The sequence below is a fragment of the Neolamprologus brichardi genome, chromosome 14, assembly GCF_056152115.1.
Source record: "Neolamprologus brichardi isolate AB-2024 chromosome 14, ASM5615211v1, whole genome shotgun sequence".
Taxonomy (NCBI): domain Eukaryota; kingdom Metazoa; phylum Chordata; class Actinopteri; order Cichliformes; family Cichlidae; genus Neolamprologus; species Neolamprologus brichardi.
This window is the reverse complement of record NC_142117.1, coordinates 31,025,976-31,042,080: the sequence shown is the minus strand read 5'-3', so window position 1 is coordinate 31,042,080 and position 16,105 is coordinate 31,025,976.

Below are 16,105 nucleotides of genomic sequence, written 5' to 3'. Positions count from 1 at the left end.
AAATTAAACACATTTTTAGTTCACATTGTTGATGTTGTTTCTTTCAGCACATTGAAAGAAATACAAAGAACCTTCATTTGTGTTATTTACAAGGGGATTAAAACTGAATGTCTCAAATTCAGCAGTGCAGCACATTTTAGGTACCGTGTGGGATTATGTTGATATTATCTTCATGGATTTGAGCCATAAAAAAGAAACATTTTTTACATCAAAAATAAAAAACATTAAAAAAAACCATTTTATCTATTTCTATTTTATCTAGAAAGTGTAACCTACAGTAACATGCAAACCTAGCTACAGATAAAGTTTAATACATTCTGCAGTCAGACTCACAGTGGGCACTATTTTATACATTTACAACTTCTGAAAACATCTGGTGCGGGATCATGTTACTTTTCCATTTGCCTTGTGTTTTTCCATGCTCTCTTCAGCAGCGATCTACCAATCAATTATTTGGTCATTTATAAGACTGTTCTTGTCAATAACAACAGTCTCCAATTTCACTTGACTTAGTACAACAGTTTCCACTGCTCATCACCAAAAAGCAACTGTCTTCTCATCCATAAACAAAACAACCGAGTTGGCAAATTCATGTGCAGCATCCCTTTAATAAGCTTTCAGACACTTGTACCTAGTTTTGTTGTGTTGACTTTTGTCAGATTCTCCTAATAACATGGGTCATCTGTGCTTGAAATAAACCAGCATTGTAACCAGGTTACAAATTTTGAACACCATTTTTAAACTTTTTTCTTTCTGTTCTCTGTTCTTTAAAAGTTTTTTCTTTAGCTGTTATTATCATATTTTACTTTACTAACCAGGGCTTATCAATTTTTAATGATCGCAGAACTGCAGGGACATTAGTATTTAAGATGTAACAATAATACAATGAAATGTATATGACAAACCCTATCTGACCAATAAATGTAGAATCTAATGGAAAGTTTCTCTCAGTTTTAACTGATCCCCATCAGCCACTCTACCAAAACACTCCAGTCCAGAAAATGTGCATATCAGAGGTTGCCTGGATGCAGCTGCATGAAAGCAGCACTGGCTCCAACAAGCTGTCATATTTCTGGAACTCTGAATGTGTTTGATGAAGTTCAACTGCAGCCCCATCGTGTATAGACTTGGCCCTCACAAAGTACAATTTAAAGGTATTCACATGAGATTCCGAGTACAGGTGAGCATTATGTACAAAGTACAATCATAGTTTCTTCATTGTTTTTTGCATTTTATTTTATTTTTACCTTGTATGGGTACAAAACTAAGACTATTAAGCCCAACAGTAATGTAGGTCATCTAAGGCTTAGCGCACAATGACTTATTTTCCATCTTTGCGGTATATTTCATAAAGAAAAGCAGATTCAGAAGTTACATAATCATTCAAACTGACAGACAAACAGGAATAATTGCCAAAACAACATAAATTGAGCACAGTTATAATTTTCTGTCAATTTAAATCAGACGGTTTTGTGAGAATCTTTTTCCAAGAGTTTTATTTGCTCTCTTGCTTCACAAGATAGTGTTTTTCTCAAAATGTATGTTACATAAGTATGCTTTTGAGAACTTCCAAACCCACATGTCTTTAATTAGAACTTAGTTTTAATTATCCATAAATTTAAAAACAAAAACAGCTTTAATTTACACAACAACATAGTTATCAGTGTTAATGACATTTCGATGGATCCAATCTTATATTCATGTCTATTCACAAGCAGATTGTGTTTGATGATAAATGCCAAGGTTTCACATAAAACACTGTCTGGCCAAAAGATGCATGAGAATACCATTATAGTACATTGTAAAAGAACAGATTTCACATAGAATGAACACTTCAAACATCGATGAATGCCATTGTTTTCTTTCTTTCTCCCCACTTTAATGTAATTCAGCTGCACGAGTCAGTTCTAAAAGCTGTATCTGCTCATAATTAAATAGCAGACACACACAGACTAATGAACATAGTTGAATATGTACCACAAGATTTTTAACAATTGGATTCTTAAAGATTTTTTTAGAGAACTAAATACATTTTAAGAGCTAAGTAAAAAGCCCATAAAAAAAGTTTGATATAACTATATCAAATATCAGATGTATAACTATAAGGTAAGGCTATGGTAATGCTAAGTGTCCACAAAATCGGGATATTTATTATTTATTAAGTGCAAAGCAGTAGCTATTTACATTGTATAACATGAGTTCAAGGAAATATTGGAATTACTCATGTTACTAAGGGTGTGCTTTGAAATGTTAAAACTGGATACAAAATGGGCCAATGTCATTCCAAATAGCAACATAATTTTCACTTGGCCCAAAGACATTGCACTTTTGAACTGAATGAGGAAAAATCTGGCACTGAACACTCACAGATGTCTTGGTTAAAAAAAAAACCCTCGAATATAATTACACAAATCTCTTTACACAGAGGCAATAACATTAGAATTTGGCTACACCATATACGCACTATACCTGCTTTTATATTTTATTACTGCAAAACACTGCAGTAAAGAGAAAAACTTTAGAAAACTTGAATAAAACATAAAAAAGCAATAAAGGCATAAAAAATTGTTGCCACTGTGGTATCACTCAGCTTTGAGTTTGGCAGTTTGGCTGAAAAGTGTTGTTGTCATTTTTAAAGGACATTGACATATGGTAAGATAACAGCTCTCTTGCGGATAAGAAAGAGATCTAAAGAGACTCATAAAAACTGCACAAAACATTACCAACACACAGCTGCCTGCTCTTGATGATGCATACAAATCGAGCTGCCTGCAGAAAGTAGACTGAAACCTAAAGGCTACAACTCATCATGCCTATCATCTGTTTAAATGCTTGCCCTCAGGCAAATGTTCTAGGTCCAAAGCAAGCACTACACAATCAAGAAATATTTTTTATGCCAAATTCAGCTGGGAACTCTGACATGAAACAAAATAAATCAATAACACGCTATGTCAGTCTAAACCTGGTGCAATACTATTCATTTTTAATTCTATACAAATTTTGGTACACAAGTGCAATATTTTTAAGAAACAACTCTGACCAGTTTCACTTTCTTAAGCACATGTGAATGTCTAGTTGTGTATGTATGTATGTGTATTTTTTAAAATAAGTTATCTGTATGTACCTAAGTTCTGTTTCTCAGTAGTTCTATCAATAGTTCTGACTAGCTAGCTTGATTTGCAAGGTATACCCATAATCCATTAGATGCTAAGTCAGATGCTAATTCAGGCTAGCAAAAGCAGGCTTAAACAAAAATTCAGGTTACTTACCAGAAAATCTGAACAGCCAGCTCTTTGGAGCTTCTCTCAGTACAGCTGAAGACTATCCACAAAATAATTCTCAACAGTTTAATATTACTGGCATGTAAATTGATCCTGAAAAGTGAAAAGCAAGCGGCAACTGGTTGCACAGAAGTCTGGGAAAACAGCCTTTGGTTCCCTTGCTCTATAATCTCAATACTGACCAGAAAATCATAAACTACTGCTGACTTTTTTGGTATTAGTCCCTAATATTAAATCTTATTGAAGATATCACAAGTAAAAACAGATGCAGTTAAATTAGCCAACATGATAGCAGCTGCTGCACCATAAACTGTAGTACCAGCAATAACTAGTAACCAGGCCTTACAGTCACAGGAGGCAGCAGCTGTGGAGAAGTCAGAAAGAGATTGAGGAAGATAAAATTGACATGGTAGGCAAATTATTATAAGCTCAAGTATTACAGAAAAAAGCAGACTTCTGGTCTTTAACAACATTAATATTTCACCATGTTTATTATTCAAATGGTTGTAGATCAGTATTTCCTGAAATGTATTCATTATTTTACTCCAGAAATAAATATGCCTTTATGTTTTCAATTACTCCATTTTGGTCTAGTGCAGATAATTCCTCAAATGAAAAGCACATGTGGATTATCTTTCTTCTGTCAGTCACTGACAATAACTGTGACTGATTACTCCATATTCCCTTAAGGACCCCAAGCTGCAAAAGCCAACTTTGAAACAACTGCAGCACAATGCAGAAAAACAAAAATAGCTATTATCATGTGCTTAACTCAGTAATTCCCAAATATTCAATGGAGACTGAGTGGCATAGTTTCTGCAACAGATGCTAAATTTCTTAGACTGTTGTACTTGAAAGCAATAACTATTGCTTTCAAGTACAAAAAAAAAAAAGCTATTACAGGACATTTATGGTACTGGATTAAAGACCTAAATCACATAATAGAAGTATTTGATGCTTGACAAAATACAGTTGGGTCTGAATGACACGTCTTTCTTGTTTTTTTCTTCTTTACACAACCACAGTGGATTTTAAATGGCAGTCAAGATTAGACTGAAGTGAAAACTTCCAGCTTTATTCAATGATTTGTATTAACTGATGTGACTGCTTATAATAACTGACTGGAAGCCACTTCGCAGTGTAAATGGATAATGACCCACAAATATACTGGAAAAGCGAAAAATTTCTCAAGGTAAAGAAGGCATTGCCAAAGATTTCAACCCAGCAGGTCATAATCTATAGTTACTCAAGACACAACTGAAGGTAGACATCTACAAAATAGCAACAGCTGGAGATGAAGTGAAGTCCTAAGAAAGCATCTCAAGAGAGAAATCATTAGATTTTTGATGACCATGGATTCTGGACTGGACTGGACTTATATTTGTTTCTCCAAATAATTTTGAGCCTTTGAAAATGAAGGACTATGTATAAATAAAAATGGATGTAATTGCTAAACAATAAATTGAAATTAAACTGAAAGTCTGCTTGTCAGGCGCATCTTGGCTGTTTGATTTATAATACACTGTGGTGGCGTATGGAGACCAACTGAGAAAATATTGCTGTTAAAAAATGTATAGGTTTAACTATATAAGAAATGGTCTTCAGTTCAGTGGTCTGTAACTATACTACTTTTTCAAAAATATTTCTAGTTACCGAGACAGATATTATATTTTATGCACATATCGGCTGTTTTCATTGTTTTCATTATGCCTTAATCAGTTTCATGTGTGTGACTGAATATTTATAGTAGAATTACTAACTAGGCATGCAAATCATTGTAATGATTAAGTGGCAATTACACAACCTGAGGATATACAAGTATTTCACACACAAAAACACACACAGTTCCTTGGAATTGCAAATTAAGTGTGTTTATGGGCAGTTCATTTTGTCCTATTCAGAGAAAAATCTGGATTTTTTTTTACTAAATTTCAATGCACTTCACTTTTTCCCAAACTACTTTCCAACTCAAGGCTCCTATGTAATAAATATTTTTCAGAGATGTCGTTGTGACATTCATAGATTCTTTTAGCACTGAATTGGCATTTAGTATCTACACGTGAAAAACAAAAAGTAAAACAAAACTTTTTGACTAGTTTGACCAAAGGAAGCTGTAATCTCATGGTTTTTTTTTCTCCAAATGTCATAGTTGGCTTTGTGCACAAGGATCAAAAGAATGAACCACTTTCTGCATAGTTTATCCAACACTGGCAGGTGGACACAGGAGATCTGGTAAACAAGAACTGTGACATCCGGTGATTAGTTTATTCTCTTCGTTTTACTGAAACATCACTGAAAAACATTGTCAGTACATTTTGTTTCTGGAGGGGTTTCAGCAGTGCATGAACTCACTATACATTTGACCTCGTTCATTGTTTCTGATTTACAACCTGACAGCAGACACCTGAGGATATTTATCATTCTTCTTCAAAGCAGCTCATCACATTGAAGTCCAGCACCTTTCATTACCTGGGCCAACCCAAATATTGTGAAATGCCCTAGTTTTCATGAGCCTTGGCTTGCAGAAGAGCTTCCATGCATGATAAAATAAGGATATTAACTATTTCATACTGACTACATTGTGAATGGGATAACACTTTTAGCCTATACTGTACAACAGGAAATTTTACATTTTACAAAATTAAAAGGAAGCGTCTTTCCTCCATGTAACACTAAGCATTGTTTCTGTATTTTTGGAACCTACAAACCTAGGGACAGTGTGAACTTACAAACACATTAAAATGTTTCATACTGCTACTTTAAATACCAAGAACAAATTGTCTTAATAGAAGTTTATAAAATCTGTTATGACTGATGCTACAATTGTGTTTTCCTGTGGAACACAAGCTCTAAACACTGCACAGCTGTTTAACACTCTTTGTTTTATTTCTCTTGGCGTTAGTGACAGCTTTGAGCTTTAAGGCTTTGCTGCTATGAGGCAAACTCAAAATGCAGACTATAACCCTGACCAGGTTTATGGTCTCAAGGTCTTGAGATCTTAAAGTACAGCAAATTAAGATACCATTCAACAATTATACCTCCTTCCAGACTGTATTTTGGATTGGATTATATTAGACACTTGACCAAAAATTCCTGAACCCACTTTGAATGCTATCAGTGCATTGCATGGGCATTTAAGATACGAATGAAATTTAATGTGTAAAGGTGATAATATTTTATTTAGTTTAGATTAGTCTGTGATGTCTCCAAATTTTCTTACTTCCTTTCTATTTTATGCATTTTTTTATGATGCAAAAATGCATTTTCTCTGGCATGCTATGATGAGGAATCCTCCCAAAAATCCTGCATTCAGATCCACATATGAATTTACTCCAAAAGTTAATGACTTCCAAGATCATCATTGAATGCAAATAATAATTTAATAACTCAAACCAGTGGAACTTTTTTTTAGAAATGCGTGCTAAACATTAACTGTGTGATGATGCCAGGTTTATCTTGTCTTGGACTTGGTACTTAAAATTCATTAATGAAACTAGGGTTAAAACTTTGATAAAAACTTCATTTAGCATGCCCATAACTGGAGGAAATGCAGGATTCTGTATGCTAGGAGGTTACTTAATTTACAAACATTACATATAGGAGTTATCCTTGTGTGGCTAGTAATAGGAGTGTAAAGGCACTTTTTCACTCTTTTCTGTCATTAGCTTTTGACCAACAGTTCTCCCCTCCCCCAGCAGTTTCTGAGAGTCATGAGCCACGTCGATGGGATTCCCTGTGCTTTTGTGGTCCAGATTTTCAGTCTGTTATTTCCTCTCTGCTCAGTGGTAGTGCTCTTAGCATGGTGTGTTTCCTTGCCAAAAGCAGATAAAGTTTACAGTTATACAATATGACCTGTCAGAAATCATAAAGCAAAATCTTATGTGAGATGTTTTCTTTGGCGGAATGTTATAAATGAAAAACAAGCTAATTGTTCATATGCACAATAAATTTCATATACAGAAAAAAAAAAATGTTTCATTAAGGCAATGGCTGATCTTACCTCATCTTCCCCGTGGACTGCAGCAAGTCCATCATGAGTCATGTTTCTAGGCACGGTTCAAACCCACAGAAGTTTGTTTTGAATTCAAGACAGGGTCTCCAAAGAAGCTCAAAGTGTCAGGCTAAATTAGGAAAATGTGTGTAAAATGATGCCAAGATTTTGTTTTTCTCCAGATGATGTAATAGCAAAGTGCAAAATATAACTCTGAAATTAATGTTTCACTCACCGAAACAAGTGGATGTTACTTTAATGCACAAAATTACTGCCTGTGTACTTGATTGTTTTTTTGTCCACAAACTCCTTCCGAAAAAATCTGAAGTTCAGCAGTCAAACTTGGCACACAGGTACATCTTAGACCCCTAAAAGTACTTTTCTACACCAGATATGTCATCACATTGCCCAGGACCCACCTAGCAATGGGATAAAAAGACTCATTTTTAGCATTCATTAACCGAAAACACCTTTTGTTGAAGTTGAAATATGCATGATGTATTATGATATTTCCACAAAGGTTTAATAATACATGCCTATAATTTACTTTGCAAGGTGCTAAATTGTCCCCTTTTTTTCATATAAATTAGTGCCGTCACCGTTAATCTCGTTAAAATGACATTAACGCCATTACCGCATTAATGCGGCAATCCTCCGTTAGCGAGTTAACGCAGAACTCCCCGTGCTGGGGCTGCGTGCAGTTAGCTTGTTAACGTATTAGCGCCGTTCATGTACTAACTGCCTTGTTTTGTGCTGTATACTCTAAGGTTCTGGACGTACCAAGGTTTAACTTTTATTAACAATGTTGGGAGTCATTACAGTGACTCTTGGGCAGTGGTTCGCTTCCTGCAAGACTTCCCATAGTGCACTGGGGTCCGGTTACCAAAAAGGATAAAGGACTAATCCAAATCCAATACTGAATTATAGCAATGAGCTACGTTCAGGATCAACATGTTATACATATTACAGAATATTACAGTAATAGCTAAAAGAAGATACTAAATATGTAAAAATCCTTTAAAAAAACATGCTTCATGCATTTTAAAATATTTAACTCCTGAATAAAGTCACTCCCTGCATCACTCATCAATCTAGTCAGTGTTGTGCATACATCCTGAAAGTTTTTCATTTTCATAACAACCTTCCAGAAATTTGCATTTTGGCACGCAAACAAGTATGTCATTAATCGTACTTGTAAGTGCATGCTTCAAACTCAGAATTAAGGTGAGCAGAAAACCTTACCAGTGAAAAACTTTACCCCTTTGGCAGTATTAATAAAAGCATCTTTCTGCTGTCAGACACCATACATTCATCAATCTACACATATAGAAAAGGTGAAACATTGAAGTGATGACATACACACGTTTTTGTTTTTTTTGTTTTTTTTGCCTAGAGATGAGCTTCATTCTGCCTTTGGTGTTTTTAAGAAGTTAGGTAAATGTTGCATTTTAGAAGGTTCATCTCGAACTAAACTGTATTCTTATTGATGGTAAAGAAAACTATTTTACAACCTTTTCATGGGTTTGTGCGTTCCTGCAGCTTGTGGGTGTGTTTAGGTTACAGCTAAAAAATTAAGCCTTCTGACTTAAAATATGTATATTTTTACTGAACTTTACACAATGACTGGTGGTTCATAGGATTGTCGGGAAGGTTAGACATGCACTGCTGCTAATTGTAAATACTATGTTTTCCAAACCCTGATATGAAAACGGATTGTTTCAGTTCTCAAACTGAGGTAAGGCTAAATACCAGAGCCACACCTTGATGTACCTAATGAATACCTCCATGTGCTCTGGCATGCTGAACACATTAGTAGTCATCCAGGTCATGGTAATCTAAGGAGCTCGGAAAGAAAAGCGAGTGGACTTCTTTAAGTTTCTTGACGATGCTTCACCTCTTATCAGAGAAGCTTATTCAAGTATTAGACCAAATGGTGGAGAGTCCCAGGTATTTAAACCCTAATTTGAGTTGTCCCTTAAGAGGACTGTTGACCTACTATGGTCATGTGCCTCATCATATGAGCCATGGTGTGAAAAAGGTGTGGGTCATTATCTTCAGAGGTTTCAGGTGGAACCATTGTGCAACCTTTACTCACCCTATCATGTGACTTACTGAGATCAACTGATGCAAGTTGTGAGTGGGCATTAAGGCTTTAACCTAAGATGAAGACAAAGCAGATAGACAAGAGTTTGCAAATTGGATCCATGGTCAGGGGACATAGAACAAAGTTGATTCCAAATGGTCCATTTGGTAAAGTAAATCCATTGGGCATCTTTCTTGGCCTTTAGACAATAATTCTGATGGCAAAGAACCACACGGGACAGGTGAAAAGAACAAAGTTGATTCTATGGAGAGCACACACCGACTTCTAACTGAATGGATAAGACAGGTCCATTTCATTATCGATACACTCCAGAATAAGATCAATCAAAGTCTGCAGGGATTCAAAACACTCCTACCCTCCCTGATTTAAGAAGAAGTTTCTAAGTTTGTGGAAAGGCTCAGCAGGCCCAACAAATTATATGAAAAGACAGACAATTTCATAAATTCCGTACATTGCGAACAAAAACGTATCATCCCGAGTCGATACGTAGACCGTACAGACAAAAACAGGAGGACACCACAACGGAAGACAGTCAGGAAAAGTAGATGAAGAAATTATCAGACATATTGTACATATTGGGCTTGTGAACTGTAAATAAACCTTCACTGAACTGAGTCCTGCATTTGAGTCTGGCCATGTGAGGTATGGTACACAAGTAAATTCATTACTAAAATTTGACTATTATTTTTATCATGTCAGAAACAGAAAGTGGACAAAATACACGTTATTAATCAGGCTTGCCAGTCATTCCCCTAAATCACAGCTTTTCTTCACTGAATCTGAAAAGAAGTTACTAGCCAAATGACTTAATTTTGCAATTTCTCCACAACAGCCACCCATGGTGGATGTCATCACAGCCACAAAAACAGCAATAAGTAATTAACTGCATACCACCGTCTGTACCCAGGGGATACAATACCCTGTATATATGGACTTCCGAAGATCCTCAAGAAGAGTCCCACTCAGACCCATTGTTAGCAGTATAAACTCAGCCACTTACAATTTTTCCAAGCACCTCACCACTGTCCGAGCTCCCCTTTTGGGTAACACATTCCATCACATCAAATACTGACTTCACTGCAATAGCAGATGAAACCATAGTGTGCTTTGATGTGGTTTCTCTCTCTCTCTCTTCAGTTGCATACCTACAACAGAGGCAGTGGAGACTGTGAGAACATCACTACAGCAAGTCAGCTCCTTAGAAAACAGAACCAGCTTTACCCCGATCAGATTTGGACACTCTGCCTAACCACCACAACAAGGGTTTCTACAGACAAAAACACCAATGTGCCATGGGCTTATGTGTCACCCATTGTAGTCAACCTTTACATGGAGGAAGTGGAAAGTAAAGCTCTTGGCTCTTTCAAAGGAACTGCATCTAGCCACTGGTACAGATACGTGGATTACACCTGGGTCAAAATCAAAACCCAAGAAGTAGAAGTAGAAGAAGAAGAATTATAAACCAATCAAACTATATAGAACCAACTAACATTTTGTTTATTAATCTGAATACCCTGAAATTTTATGATTTAGTTGAATATAAAATGGCACAGATAATGTATAAAGCACAAAATAACTTGCTTTGCCCCAGTACTCAGAAGCTGTTCAAAGTCAGAGAGAGTCAATATGACTTAAGGGGAACAGATTTCTTTAAAAAAAACAAGATAAGGACAAATATAAAGCAGAGATGTGTTTCTGTTAGAGGAGTTAACCTGTGGAATAGTTATGACAGTGATTTAAAAAGGTGTAGTTCATTTTCCTTGTTTAAAAATATGTTTAAAAATAGAGTATTAGAAAAATATATATATCAAGAATGAAAAGAGCAAAAAAAAAACAAAAACAAAAAACAAAAAAACCTCTTGATTCTTTTGCTTTGATGTAGTTACTTACTAAGGTGGAAAGTTTTTTGTTTTTTTGTTTTTTTCTTGTTTGTTTGTTTGTTTGTTTTGTTTTTGCTTTGTTTTATTATTTGCTTCGAGCCCTGTGTACAGGAGCTGCATGCTAAAAGATCTTTTGTTAAAAGGGTTGGCGTAATAAGCAAATGCTTCAGCCAATACCTTTTGATTAGCCTTGTCTCAGAAGCCTTCACTGTTCACATCAACTTAGTGGATAGAAACATAAGGTTCACTAGAAAAGATACAAAGGATAGTAGTGTGCCATTTCTAGACTGTGTGGAAGTGCGCACGATCTGATATCCTCGTGTTGGTGTTGTTCCCAGATCATCATACTAAAGGTTGTTCCAGGATCAACATTGCAAGTGACCAATCAGAATGTTGTGATGTCATACTTTTGCGACTTCGGGAAAAACCGGCGTAAAACAAAAAACTGTACTTAAGCTGCGAGAAACCGCCTTTGTCCGCCGATCAACGGACCCTAACCCTAACCCTTTAATAAACGCTAAGCAGAATTGATATTGTCCTTGCAAAATTGGAATTTCATAAATGCACGAATGGGTTGGTGCGCAAAAGAATAACGTCACAATAATGTGATTGGTCACTTGCAATGTTGAACCTGGAACAACATTTTCATGATGATCTGGGAACAACACCAACACGAGGATATCAGATCATCCGTGGAAGTGCACACACCAGTACCTACTCTTTGAAACCCACCATGAAAAATTGCATACCCTTCATCATGATTCCATCTTAGTCTATTTTTACCTTGTTTAGCTTTTATACTTGCTTTTATACTCTCATACTTCAAGTCAGTTTTATTTATACAGCACCAAATCACAACAACAGTCACCTCAAGGTGCTTTAGATTTTAAGGTAGACCATACAATAATACAACAGAGTAAATCACAACAATCATATGACGCCCTGTGAGCAAGCACTTTGGAAGGGAAAACTAGCAGTAGAACTAGACTCAATGAGGAGGGGCCATCTGCTGTGACTGGTTGGGGTGAGGAGAGGAAGCCAGGATAAAAGACATGCTGTGGAAGAGAGCCAGAGTTTAATAATAAGTAATGATTCAATGCAGGGAGGAGTACAAACACATAATGAGTGAGAAAGGTGACTGAAGAAGAAATACTCAATGCATCATGGGAATCCCCCAGCAGCCTAGACCTGTTGCAGCATAACTAAGGGAGGATTCAGGGTCACCTGATCCAGCCCTAACTATATGCTCTAGCAAAAAGGAAAGTTTTAAGCCTAATCTTAAAGTTAGATGGTGTATGTTTGTTGAATCCAAATTAGAACCTGGTTCCACAGAAGAAGGGTCTTAAAACTGAAGGCTCTGGTTCCTAATTTACTTTTAAATACTCTAGGAACAACAAGTAAGCAGTCTGAGAGCAAAGCGCTCTAATGGGGTGATATGGTACTATAAGGTCAATAACATAAGATGAAGCCCGATTATTCAAGACCTTATACGTGAGGAGCAGGATTTTGAATTCAATTCTGGATTTAACAGGGAGCCAATGAAGAGAACATAGAACATCATAGAAGACAACATAGAAGAGCCACCTCGACTGGATTTTGTACATACTGGACTTGTGAACTGTAAATAAACTTGCACTGAACTGAGTCCTGCATTTGAGTCTGGCCATGTGAGATATGGTACACAAGTAAATTCATTATTAAACTTTGACTATTATTTTTCTCATGTCAGAAACAGAATGTGGCCAAAATACACATCACTAATCAGGCTTCTTTTTCCACACGTGACTTGCCAGTTATTCCCCTAAATCACAGCTTCTTTTTTTTCCACATACTGACTGGTTACAAAAAGCTCTTAACATCTTAATACATTTTAAAACTCAGCCTCTAGAAGAAGCAAAAAACATTGTGTGTTTCTCATTTGTATGTCTCTTAGATCAGTCTTTGGCTGTTTTGATGTTGATGTACCGGACTCAATATGTTTGGCCTTCCTTCCACACTTTCCTGCCAGAGATATTTTAGTGTTTTAGGAAACTGCTCCACTGATGTCTGCGTGCGTTTGTGAATCTTCCGTTGCTGGCTTTGTCATTACTATGGCTCATCCACATGGTATTCTTCAAATATGGTCAGTGACTTTACGTTCACACAAAACATTCAACATACAGCTGTGTGCACATGTCTGGCTTCACCCCTCATTTCTTTATATTTTGCTTCCAAGGAAACAGACTTCATTCTTAACTCTTTAAAATCTGATCCATGAAATAATCCTTACCACTTGTTCTCAAGGCTTTTGGAAGGTCTTTCAGGGGTTTTCTTTAGACACCGGCTGCTTTTTTCAGTCCAGTCCTCCAATCTGATCATCTTTAGAAGAATATTTGTTTGTTGTTTGTTTGTTTTGTTTATTAAACCACTTAATGCTGACCTATGAATCATTCAAGCATAAAAAAGGCTCCTAACTTAAAGGATGTGTCTGCACAAAACAGAAAACTTATATAACCCATTTAAATTGTATCTTTCAGCAATTTGCTACAAGCAGCCTGTTCCAAAAACACATAATTTGTTACCATTTCTTTAGTTGAATCTATAAATAAAGGGCAAATATAACACAATTTGATTGGCATAAAATATTATTTTTGTACCGATGAGGTGATTTCCAAAGAGCTATTAACCAAAAACCTGACATAATACCAGCCTGTGGTATTAGAGATCTTGTCACCAGGCAAAACCGTATGGAAATCATCTGATTGGCGAGAACTCTTTTTCAGCATATCAGTGATCCCAAACACACTGCCAATGCAGTAAAAGCATTCCTGGATTGTCCTGACTTAGAACGGAACAAAAGAAAGCCAAAATCCAAAGAGGAGCTTTGAATGTCCTTCAAGAAACTATTCCGAGTGACGACAAGAAAGTTTTCCCAAGAAAGTTCAGGGTGTGTTAAAGAATAAGGTGTAAATAACTTTCAAGCTCATTGGAACTGTACAAACTCTGTGTTTGTCCTATATGTTTTACTTCTATTTTCTTAGCAAAAATATTAGGAAGAGTGGTGGCTCAAGACGCTGTATGTGCAGTAAGAATATCATTTATAGTCGCTTCAGGCAGCTTTTTGTTTTTCAGATGGAAACATGGCTCAGAAGGATAGCTGAATGCAAAGCCATTACATGTCTGTGTTTGTTGTCTGAGTTCTGCCAAAAAATAATTATGCACTACATATGATGAGCATTAGTGAGGGAAGAAGATTGTACTTCAAAGTTAAATTTGCCTCCATAAGATTGAGCATATAAACAAAGTCGTACATCTTATGTAAATATAATGCAATTGCAATTTTATAAAAAAGTTAAAGTCTGACAGCATTTTAACCACATGAATATGATTCACTAGCCAACACTGAAACACTCCCTTCACTTATTAATGTAATTAAACATGTAAGAACACATAAAGAAGAAGCAACAGATCGTCATCTGGACTATAACAGCTTGGATTTTTAGTAATTTTTATAAGGGGAATGTACTAACTGTAAACTATGTAAAGGCCCCATAACACCCCAGAGATGAAGTTTATAGGTAAATTACTTTAGTCTAGTGCAAACCTCTGTTACCTCAGTTTTCCCTGCATTTTTCCTGAGCTAAAGCGTTCATGCATGTAAGACTGTCAGACTGCTGTAAGGAGTAACTGTAGCCCCCGGTACAGATAATAACTTTTTTAACAGCTGGGTGATTCATGCAGGAGACCCTTTTTAAAAAAAATACAAATCTGTGAGTGAGCGCTTATGTTAACTTCGTGTCATTCTTGATGACTCCTATTAAAGCAGTGTTCCAGATTGGTATGCCCTGTTCAATATTTAGCGCCCTTTGAACCAGATGTTAAAGTGGGAACGGCGAGCTTTCCCAAATATTAAAGCATTGTTTCACCTTGGGGATGATAGTGCAAGACTGTGCAGCTTGCTGGAGTCAGAAAAGAACATGATCTCTCTGTCCATAAATCACAAAGCCTGAGACAGGTTTACTAGCGACCGTGATCCAGTTTTCTTTTTTCAGTCAGCCCTGTGCAGCTTATGTGGATTTCAACAGAGAACAATAAGCATTTGATTAAAAAATGAGGTTAGGATGCCCACATGTAGTTTTTCATAAAGAAAAGGTATTTCAGTTTCCTCTAATTTAATCACTATCAACCAAAATGGTGAGATTTGCTGATATAATAATAATAGAGGACACCAGTCACCTTTTGATTCTTACTGTTGCCCATACTTTTTTATCAGCTTTCTTTTAATCAAGATTATTTTTAAAATACTCACATTTTTTAGAGAACGGGGCTTTGCTGAAGCGGAACTTTTTCTTCTTTTACTGACTTTTTGCAGCCACTTCAGGGACACTAACTTTCTATGATACGGACCTCAGTGGAGGACTGAGGGGAAACTGTGACTTAAGATCCTGATGTCTGTCAGGAAAACCATTAATTTATATGGGGTTTTATGACATGTGGACAAGCGGCGTGCATTTGTGGCTCAAAAATGCAGTGCAGAGGACACAGCTGCACCATATTTTAATGTGTCTTTTACAGCTTCACCAGGGAAAAAAAGCAATTCGTTTCGACGCTTGCATTAATTGGAATCATTTGTTGTTCATTTTTTCGCATTTGTTGTGGTTGCACAATTTCCATTTGTTTCTGCTTATAGTTATAGCTCATTCATGCACATTTAGCTCTTTAACAAACCTGTTTATTAGTCACAATATAAAAAAATGAAACACATGGAATACCACTACCCATTTTGTTACTGGTTCATAGGAGATGTGCACTGGATAACAACATATATACTATGTTACATATATACTACACTACTTACGCCACTGCAGTG